The sequence below is a fragment of the Otolemur garnettii genome, unplaced genomic scaffold (assembly GCF_000181295.1).
Source record: "Otolemur garnettii isolate 467f Iridium unplaced genomic scaffold, OtoGar3 scaffold00021, whole genome shotgun sequence".
NCBI classification, from domain to species: domain Eukaryota; kingdom Metazoa; phylum Chordata; class Mammalia; order Primates; family Galagidae; genus Otolemur; species Otolemur garnettii.
This window is the reverse complement of record NW_003852416.1, coordinates 9,991,517-10,003,152: the sequence shown is the minus strand read 5'-3', so window position 1 is coordinate 10,003,152 and position 11,636 is coordinate 9,991,517.

Sequence of the window (11,636 nt, the reverse complement as noted above, 5' to 3'; positions counted from 1 at the left end):
AAAAAAAAAAAAAAAAAAAAAAAAAAAAAAAAAAAAAAAAAAAAAAAAAAAAGAACAGATATCCCCAGTGCTGATCAGGAAATAAAGTGTGGTGATAGTGGGTGATTGGATGTCTTCTCAAGAGAAGGAGTATTGTTTTAGCTGATATTGGAAGAGCCAAATGTGAGAAACTGGGAAGGTACAAGGACCATCAAGCATATCTACTATGGGAAAGAGATGATAAAACTAAAGGAACAGAAACAAACGCAGGGTGAACAGGGCAGAGCGAGGCAGAGATAATGGGCAGAAATGAAGCACAAAGTAGGCAGGGGCATGATCATGTCTGGTGTACAGGATGCGGTAGGGAGCTCAGGTATTATCCTAAGTGCCAAGAAAAAGAATTTCAATGGACTTAAAATCATATCAAAGCTACGGAACAAAACTCAATAAATTATTGTTGTATAACTGTGAATCACACAAGCAATTACCTGCAATAATAATATAATACAACAATAGGGACACAATGTTCCTACTACATAAGTTTGCCTTTAATTAACCAAGAAGAACCTTCAAAAGTTTGGTGCACGTTCAGGAAAACTTGCATCAATCACTCCACTTCATCACTTTGAAGTTTAGTATCCACCCCAGCATGGCTTTTATGGTAAATGGCAAAATAAATCTGTGACTCCAATTACCCCAACCTAGCCCTTTGGGAGTGGAATGTTACTTGGAACATATCCTTATAATTAAGATCTAATTGTTATTGATATTCAGACAAATGTTCTTGCTGGCTTCATTTCCAAGAAAATAAGACAGAGATTCCCTCCCTTCCGGGTCCCTTTCCCTAGTGCCAAATAGCATTTGAATAAGTACTCAAGGAGAGATCACCCTTGATTTTGGTTACTGACAGGAGTTGGAATTAAAGCAGGAAGGATCACGAATTCGATCTGTGTTAGTTTGCAACTTATCCTCATTTATTACAAAAACTTCTGAGGCAGCTTCAAAATTAAACATTGCAGGAAACTGAGCAATAAAGGGAGGAAAAAAAGAGGGTACAAATCTATTCATCTCTTAGACTGGGGATGACTTTACAAGAGACGAATCAGTCACTGAATTCTGCTGTGAATTTTCTGGAAACCAAGACATGAAGGGAAACATTGATTTGCATGATGTTTCTTATCTGATAAAACAAAACAAAACATCAGAATCAGTCTGTAGGGACAAACTTTTTGTTTGAGTTCCATAGAAAAAGGAATTTATTTTATAAATGTTTATATAAAGGACATTGAGTATCTAGTGGACAATACATTCAAGGAATATTTTGAAGGAAAGAAGACATAAAAACAGTTGAAAATAAATGTTTCTCAAACCAGAGTCTGTAAAATTTAAAAGGGGTATAAATCCACAAGGCATCTTTGTAGCACGCTAAGGTATTGTGGTCTGGATACTTTTCTTTATAACAGGGACGGTACTTAGAGAACCCAGAAGAAAGAAGACATTTCTTAACACGTCCATTAGGCCCTTTCTCACAAATTACAGCTATTTCAAGCAGTCTTCTTGGTATTGAGTTGCAGTCAATTTTGGAAAGTACAAATTTCATGGGATGCAGACAGGACTATCAGTTAAAGGATGTTCCAAATGGCCAGGGATGAAAGAGGCTGAGCTGTCCTGCTGGGCTGGGAGCTTAGGAGGTGGTCTGGTCTTGTCCAGAACACATCCCACTTCACCGTGGGATGGCAGGAGAAAGGTATCACTTTGTTTTGGAAAAGAACTATAGATATTCTTGAGAACTTGCATGAATCCTTTTGGGGAGCCCAGATTCTGATCTTGTAGTTCATGAAGAAATGTAGAGTATGAGCAGATAGAAAAGGGAGCATCTGACTAGGGAAAATCATTTCCTGGGGCAGCTGGTCTAATGTTATAGCTCCTACTAGCGTTCTTTAAGTCAAATCCACCTGATAGTTGATTCATTTTTATACTTTCTTACACCTTGTGTCCTAATATGTTTGTTTTTGTGGCTTCACTAAATTCAGAGACTGGGTTCTATCTAAGTCTTCTTTGCATTGAAATCATCTCCCATGGAGAGGAACACATTTATAAGAGGGACTCTACCTAACAATAGCAATTAACACAACCTGGATCTTTGTACCCTCATTGAATCCCCAACAATAAAAAAAAAAGAATTAAGATAACAATATGTTAAGTTTTCTCAGCTGGGTGCCTGTTGCCCAAAGGTTAGAGCACTGGCTGTGTGTATCAGAACAGCTGGTTCAAACTCAGCCTGGGCCTGCTAAAAAAGTTGATTATTATAGTCCAGGTCAGGGGGAAGAAGGAAGTGTGAGGGGGAGAGGATTTATAACAGAGGAGGGAGGACATGACATAGGGTCTCACCTAATGTGCACATTGTGAGGATGTATATAACACAACCCCTGGGTGAGGGGCTCCTCTGCAAATGAAAGTTTACCCTGGACGTGAGAACAATGTAACTTAAATTTTGTACCCTCATATTAATTTGAATAAAGTTAAAAAATAATAAAAATTTTTAAAACATTTTCTTTAGTTTATAACTTGATTAGGTGTGTGTATATTTATGTAAATTTTTGTTCACTATCTAATATATTCTAGGAATTAATATATTACTTCTAGTCCTCCTAGCTGGGTTATTGTTAAGGTAAATAAGTATAACATCAATGTATTAATACAGGGCATCTATTATAATATTGGCCAGGAGCTCAACTACCCCAAGTTGCATGGCCCTCACATGAGGACTTGCTCTTGGATAAATTCAGTCTACTTGAGTGTGGGTGTTTTCTGTGTGGAATCCAATGGGAATCCACTTGGCAAGCTCTTCAAGATGAACAGGTTATAGTCCCCGCCCTCTAGGAACCCAGAGCCCAGTTCCTGGTCATAGTAAGTAATTAATACATATTTACTAAATAAGTAGGTGAAGGAATGATGAGAAAGGATCACATATAGCCATAACACACGGCTGAACATGAAAGCCACAAGATCAATATCAAGTGCTACTATGTTTAAATAAGGGAGAAAAAGAAAACTGTGTCCTTCTGGGTGGATCAATAAAGGCACTAGAGAAGGGCATATTTAGATGAGAACTAAAGTGTGAAAAGAATTCTGGCCTATGAAAATGAGAAAGAAAAACAAGTGGATGAATTCTTGCCTTTATCTGGGCAGTACCATCTCGGTCATATATTGATAGCAGGCTCTGCCACTAGCCAAAGAGGCACCAAGTGGGCCAAATTAGGCCAACCATCATTGTCCACCTTACTTAAGTTGCAAGAATTGAGCACCTTGAGGCTAAGAGACACCTTATTCAAGCCAAGCCAATCACATTGTCTCTCCTAAGAATTTGAAACCTGAAGACACAATATAGAGAAGTTAACAGAGTGTTAGTTGGGGTGAAGTCATCATGAAGATAGCCCCTTTGAAGAAGGGTTATGGGCTCCTTTTGCTTAAATCTCTGAGTTACTGTGATACATATATTTCAGGACTCTTAACTGTTCTCTTCTTCCTTTGAGTTGTGAACCACTCTTCTAATTAATACACTCCTCATTTTTTATTAAGTCCAGGGAAATTTCCATTGCTTTCAATTAAAGAATTTTTAACTGTACAACTAACAGAGAGAGGCATGAAAGCAGAAATATTAAGGATTTGAGTTGGAGTAAAGAATAGGAAAATATTGCAATATCATACTGGAAAGAGAGAAAATGACCTTATTGTTGGAGGCTTTGGAATCCAGTGGTACAAATGATTAGGTTACATTGTTTCCAAATAATGTATTTATATATCCTATAATCCAAAATTCATCTACTCACTAAAATTTACTTCTAACCCTCCAAACAATATAGTACTTTCATGGTCATTCACAGACATACACAGAATGGCTAAAAATTTGAGTCGTTTAATGTACACATTCTCGGCTAAGATCAAACATCAAATAAATTGATGCCTTGTCTTACTTTTGAAGGAAATTTTAATTTTTTTAATTTTAAAACATTTAATTGGCAAATTGTACATGTATCTATTCAAGGTGCACACCATACTGATTTATGTAATAATCATCACATCAAATTAATACATCTTCTATTAAATACTAGCTTTCATACTATAAACTAGTGTCCTTTTTATGGTCTATTGAGTGCCAAGTAGTTTACGCTTTCACTTTTTTCACTGTTTAAAATGGCACCTAAGTGTAGAGCCACAGTGCTGTCTACAGTGTTTCTAAGTGCAAGAAGGCTGTGATGTGTCTCAAAGGCAAAATACGTGTGTTAGGCAAGCTTCTTCAAGCATGAATCACAATGTTATTGGCCATGAGTTCAATGTTAACTAATTGAATATATATTAAATAAGACTTTCTTAAACAGGAACACATTTTTAAAAAGGTTATGTATTGATTAGGTAATGAAAATGCTATGACCAGAGGCTTTCAGGAACCTAACTCTACACTTCCCCTAGGAGCAAAGGTTCAGTATTCATGAGGTCAGCATTTGCAGTGACTTTATAGAACATAAAGAGAATCATCTGTATTAAGATTCAATTTTTTAATTTCAGATTAAAATGAGGATACAAATGATTAGGTTATGTGTTTTGCATTTGTTAGGTCAAGTCCAAGTTGAAGTTAAGCCCTTCACCCAGAAGGTGTGCCCTATGCCCTTACATTATACCTATTAGGTGAGAGCTTACCATTCCTCCTACCTTCTTCCCTCCCCCCACTCCCATCTCCCTCCTGCCCTCCACTTGAGTTTGTGTTTTTCTCTCATGTGGGCATATAGTTGTTCATCTACCAGTTTCATATTAGTATCAAGTACATTGGATACTTGTACCACATAAATAGAAGCAAAGACAAAGTCCATTTGATCCCCTCAATGGACACAGAAAAAAGCATTTGACAAAATTCAACATCCTTTTCTGACAATAACACTTAAGAAAACAGGCATAGATGAGACATTTCTTAAACTGATAGAAGCCATCTACAGCAAAAGCACAGACAATATCATACTGAATAGAGTAAAACTGAAAGGCTTTCCATTTAGAACTAGAACTAGACAAGGATGTCCATTACTACTACTCGACATATACTGGAAGTTATAACCAATATAATTAGGCAAGAGAAGGATGTCAAGTGTTTTAAAATGGGGACTGAGGAAATCAGCTCTTTGCTGATGATATGATCTTATACTATCAAAACCCCAGGGACTCAACCATAAGGCTCCTGGAAGTGATCAAGAAATATAGTAACATCTCAGGATATAGATTTAATTTTATAAGCAAAGAGGAGAGTCTATTGAAAGTTTTGAACACAGAATAGATATGTTTAAAACTGTGTACTGGGAGGATTATTTGTGTGGCAAATGTACAGAATTTGTTAGTGCTGGGAGAGAACCAGGGAGAACTCCCATTGGTCTTCTAGGAAGTTGCCTTCTGGTGGCAAGGAAGCTAAGAATTTTCTTAAAGGTTGTGATACCAGAAAAGAAGGCATGACGCTGAGATGTTGTAAAGGCAGAAGATATAGGAAGTTTGTGACTGTGAGACAAAATTGAGGAACAAATAAAAAGGAACAATAACATTTCAAGTCTGAAAGAGGTGAATAGAAGAAAGAGTGGCAGTGCAGAAAGATAGTTTAGGCAAGGAGTTAGCCAGAGGAGGAAGATCAGGAATTCACTTATAGATGTGCTGAATTTTTAGCTTTGTTGGCATGCCAATGAATAGTTTATACTCAATAAAGGATAGTTGTATTATTGATGATAATTGTGAAGAGGTGGAAAGTGAGGCAGAGGAAGAAGGGGAGGAGAAAAATATTGCAGACACCTGCCATGGAAAATTGGCATTCAGTTGTCCTCTTTGAGTCTGATATCCACCTGGCTGAGCTCTGGACAACCCAAATGCTAGTCACTGCACCCCAATGTACAAGATGAGGGTGTGACACAGCAAACCTGTTGAAGGTTTTAGCTCTCAGCAGTCAACTCTTGCAATTCATCATCACATGAAGGTACATTCTCTGAGCTCACCCATGCAACTTGGTGGCTGACCCAGGGAGAGGTTCTACCATCAGCAATTGACTGTGTCTGGAAACAGCTATTTCTCCCAGAAAGACACTCTTCTTTTCTTTATCCAGCGACTCAGGCCTTGTTTCAGGAGGTTGGAGCTTAGATGCAAGTCTGAGCCTGTAGACTAGCAGTCCCACTTGCTGTTGCTGCTGTTGCTCCCTGAGATTCTTGGATGGTGCTTCAGCCTTGGTCTATGTGGCCAAGCTTTCTTCCATCTCACTGGTCTAAAATGACCAAGAAGAAAGTCTCTCCTTCTTGTCCCCATGGATTGCCTAATTCCCTGGCCTCCAATGTTTACCTTCCGAATACAAATGAGCTTTATTTTGTTCAAGGAAATATTCTGTTCTTACCTATTTGGATAATTGTACCTCGTGGACACATCAATTGGACAATCACAGGCCAATTGGTTGAATTCTGAAGGTCTAATAATTTGGTATAAATTCCTCATCTGGTTAGAGTGTAACGGATCTCTATTGTACCCCAGTGCTCTGTAGACTGGTTTGGATACTCTTCTGGGTGTGTACTCTATTCTTACATTCTCTGGGAGCCCTGGAGAATAAGATATCACCCTCATTCCATCCAACCGTGCAGTGGTCATCAATTGGGCAGCTCTGTCCTATGGCCCTAAGTTGTGCTTTCATAAGGCGATGCCAGCATCAGTTGGCAGGGAGAGAACAACAGGTCCCTGCAGTGTCCCTCACTCACCTGGCTGAGGTGAGAAGGGGCAGTATCTTAGAGAGGATGCATGGCTAAAATGAATCCAATCTAGGTCCCCCTGGCCACATTTACACCTCTTAGTATCACAGTATTGGAAAAAAAAAAAAAAGCATCGCAGAAGAGTCTCCCTAAATGACCATTTTCTTTTCATTACTTGCTTTCCTTCTTCTTAAATACCCTCTGTGACTTCTTAAAATAAAGTTAGGAGAGAAAATAATTCCCTCTCCCCTTCTGATACATTGCGGCTGATTTTAGGGTTCTTCTAAGACTCATTGAAGTGATTTCTCTAGGTAGCAAAGAAAGCAACTTTCAGAAAAGGCACTTACAGATGTGACAATGAAACTAGACACCTTAGCAACTGATTTATCAAAACCCTTGAAGAACCATTTCAAGGCAGGTGGCAAAGGCAATAATGTTGAACAAAGGAAGCCCATCCAAAGGCAGAACCATATTGCATGCTGTAAGAAAAAAATAATGAGAGAAATAGGAAGCCCACATGGAACCATTTTTTTTGTTCATGTCATTTTGTTCATGTCTCTTTACTAGCTTCTGAGCATGAACCAATACATTTTTTTTTTTTTTTGAGAGCTCATTCAAAGCCAGGGGGAGAGAGATAAAGGTACTACTTTCTTTCAGCATCCCATAAGGGAGCTAGTAGAATTTTCTTCTGAATCTGAAGGTAATTATAGAAAGTTGCCTTTCTATTCCTTTAAGTAGTTCTAGTCAGAAATAACCTCCTGGGAAGTCACAGTATTTGACAATTCACCAAAAAGAGCATTAGCTTTGAATACATGTATGTAGTGATGAAAGCATAAATAGCACACATTATACTTTACATTAAAACCTCTGCTGGTATAAAGAGAGAATCGGGGACTAGCAGCCCATGAAACAGGGTACCCAGATGTCAGTGAGTAGGACGCACAGTCCAAGAGAAGGACTGGGCTGTGGCACTGTGTTCAGTCAGTGTTGTGGATCAGCACCAGGGAGGGAGAATAGAGAGAGAGCAAGTGGGCATGGAAATACTTGCTTGGGTGGTGCCATAGGGTTCTTAGAGGATGAAGCCACACGACAATTAAAGCGCCCCCTGTCTGCCCACCACATGCCCCATTGGAGAGATCTCAAGGGAAGAACAAAGTCAATCCTGGGGCAGTAAAGATGGGGGCACCTGGAGCTCATCTTGTTCACCCCTCACTTACATGGTCTAGGAACTAGAGACTTTGTATACTAATAATAAAAAATAAAATGATGGGCTTTTTGTGTTCCAAATATTGTTCTCACCACTCTCCCTCCAATCACACATAAGAACACAATCATTCTTTTATTTTTTCACATTTTAAACCATATTTTATTCTTTTAATTCTTTATTAAATCATAACTGTGTACATTAATGTATTTATGGAGTACAATGTGCCAATTATACAATGTGGAATGCTTACATCTAACTGATTAACATAACCTTCTCCTTGTTTACTTATTTGTTGTAATAAAAACATTCATACTCTATTCTTAATAGTTTCACAAAAGTCTTCATGGTTGGTGCAAAAATCTCATTTTCTCTATTGCACAGATGGAGAATTTAAGACAAGAGGAGGTCAAACAATTGACCTTACGATCATGACCTCAACCCTCTGCCCATCAGGGATGACAATGCCTCCCTTGTCAGAATGTTGTAAAATTTGAATTATCCTCTGGTAGCTCTTGGTACATATTAGACATTTGATTACTGAATGGGCAAAGGTTGTTTGTTTAAGGAGCAAGGAGGAGACAGGAAAGAGCATCAAGTTGGTAAGTTTCTCTTTGTTTTTCATTTAACCTGGGAACAAAATTGACATGGGGGCAGGTGGCTTAGAGCAAAGGAGAGAAGAGGCAGAAGGTCATCTATAGAAAAATGAAAGTGAAGGACTGTATTAGACAGCATTAGGCTAGAGAAACAGCCAATAGGATCATCTCTCTCTCTCTCTGATAAGGAATTGGCTTTGGCTCATGTAATTATGGAGGCTGATAAGTCCCATAAGTTGTCATACCAGAGAATGAGGAGAGCTGATCATGTTTTCTAGTCCAGGGTTGGCAGGCTTGAGACCTGGGAATAGCTGATGTTTCAGTTCTAATACAAAGGCAGGAAAAAATTCCCTACATCCCAGTTTGAAGACAGGTAGGAAGAATTCCCTCTTATTCTAGGGAAGGTCAACGTTTTTTTGGTTTATTCATACCTTCAGCTGATTGGATGGAGCCTGCCTACATTAGGGAAGGTAATTTACTTTCTCAATCTATCCATTCAAATGTTAATTCCATTCAAAAATCTCACTTTCACCACAGACACACCCAGAAAAACATTTTACCAAATATTTGGACACCTGGTGGCCCAGCTGATACATTTAATTAGCCAACAAAAGTCCATTCCTTATCAATTTAGCACTCATATACATCACCTTAAGCCATACTCAATCTCCAAATAAAGGTAATAACAAGCTTATAATTTTGCCTAGCATGATACAAGTATCTTGCTGACCACTGAAAAGACAATAACCCCTTCCACAGAAGAGGAGGTAAAGTCTTCCAATAATGCTTACTTTTCTCTTTTATATTCTGTGACTTAAATATTATGATATAAAATGAACAATAGTTAAACACTATGATATAAAGTCACTACATCCTATGATACATGACAAAGGAATGAGCGGAAAGGAAACAAAAATACTTACATATATATATATATATATATACACACACACACATATGTATATATATATACATATATGTGTGTGTGTGTAGATAGATAGTTCATAACAAAGTAAGAAGGAAATATGGCAATTACAGCTCTTGTTTCTATAACTGGTTAGGCAGTCATACTAACTACCTTTTTTCACTCTTCATTCTTTATTCCCTTTGCTTTCAGCGAGTGTGTTGGCTACTCATTCTTTTTTTATGTGGTGAGCTGAACCAAACCTTGACTTCTGAAGGGTCTGGGCCATTACTATTCTTACCTAACATGGGTTGTTGCAGTTTTCCATTGACCTTAATGGAAGACATGCCCCCAGGTGATCCTGTACTCTAGACATACTCTTCCTTACCTCCATGATGAAGTAGTACTCCTATTTTCTCTTGGTACTCGGAATCAATCAACCCAGCCAACAGAGTAACTCCTTTCTTTGCTGATTCAAAGGTAGTCAGATAGCAATCTTAACTTCCAGTTCAATAGAATTAGAACTGGAATTTCTAATTGTGTCTCTTAGTGGAAGCCTTTCTCTCTTTGAAAATGGCCTCTTTTGGCTTGGCACTTGTAGCTCAGCGGCTAGGGCAACAGCCACATACACCAGAGCTGGCAGGTTCAAATCAGCCCAGGCCTGCCAAACTACAATGACAACTATAACCAAAAAATAGCTAGGTGTTATGGCAGACACCTGTAGTCTCAGCTACTTGGGAGGCTGAGGCAAGAGAATTGCTTGAGCCCAAAAGTTTGAGGTTGCTGTGAGCTGTGACACCATGGCACTCTACCCAGGGTGACAGCTTGAGACTCTGCCTCAAAAAAAAAAAAAAAAGAAAAAGAAAATGGCCTCTTTTCTAGGAAAATATAAAGATGCAAGAAGAAGAAGCAAATGTTTTGCTGTGGGTTACTAGAGATAATAGCAAGTCCACTCCCATTTCTACCCCTTTATTCCTGGACCCCAGTTCTTGGCTATGGGAAATACAGCACCATGATTGAGAGGATATACAATCTACTAAGGAACTTTGCCCTCAACCTGCAAGGTATTGCCACCTAGCTTGTACGACTCTGAGTCTTCAAAAGGCCATTCCACCCACCATTCTATAAAGCCAAAGGATTAAGGATTATGGGGAATATGGTAAGACCAATGAATTCTATGAGTATAGGTCCACTGCTATACTGCATTTGATGTGAAGTGAGTTCTTTCATCAGGATGCTGTGGAGAATACCATGATGGTAGATAAGGCATTCTGTATGTCCAGAGATGGTAGTTTTGGCAGAAACATTGTATGGAGGGAAGGCAAATCCATATCCATAATCAATGTCTATTACAGTAAGAACTGAACACTACTCCTTCTGAGCTGGAAGAAATCCAACGTAATCAACCCAGGGAGCTGGCTGATCACACCAGGGAATGGTGCTGTGTTGGGAACTCAGTATTAAATCTCTGTGGCAGGCAGACTATACACTCAGCACAAGCTGTAGCTGGGTAAGCCTTGGTAAGTAAAAGTCCATGTTGCTGAGCCCATATAATGTCCACTCCTGCCACCATGGCCAATTTGTCTAAGACAGGCAAAGACAGGGGTGGCTGGGCAAGAGGGTGACAGTACTCACAGAACACTCTATCTTATCTTCTGCTGAGGTTATCTTTTTGTTAGCATTCACATGGGACACAAATATTTTCAAGTTATTGTCTATTCAGAGAAATCTATTCACAAGCCTCTTCCTCAAATTTTCTTGTCACCAAATTTCCAATCACATTCCTTTCAAGGCCCTGATTATCCAACAAAACCACTGAACTGCTAGCTGATTCAAAGGCATGAGGAGTCCAAAGCAGCTGGGTGGTACTCTTAAACTCCAGGTCAACAGAATCATCCTTGAGTCTCCTGGTGGAACTTATACCCATGAATCAGTATAAAATTGCATGTCTGGACACTTCTTTCTCCCAGCAAAGTGAACAACGAGGTGCACTATTCAGAGGTATACCCACTGGAGGTATTTCCCTTCACCATTGTCCTCAGGGTGTTAGAGAAAGGCTGGGGTCTTGCAGCTGCCCACTTTCACGTGGTGCCTGTAAGGTGTGTAGAGCCATCTATAAGCCAGGCTAAGTGTCCTCTTCCTCTCTCAAGTAATAGTAGAGAACTTGCCATGAGGCCATAGATGGAGGTTGG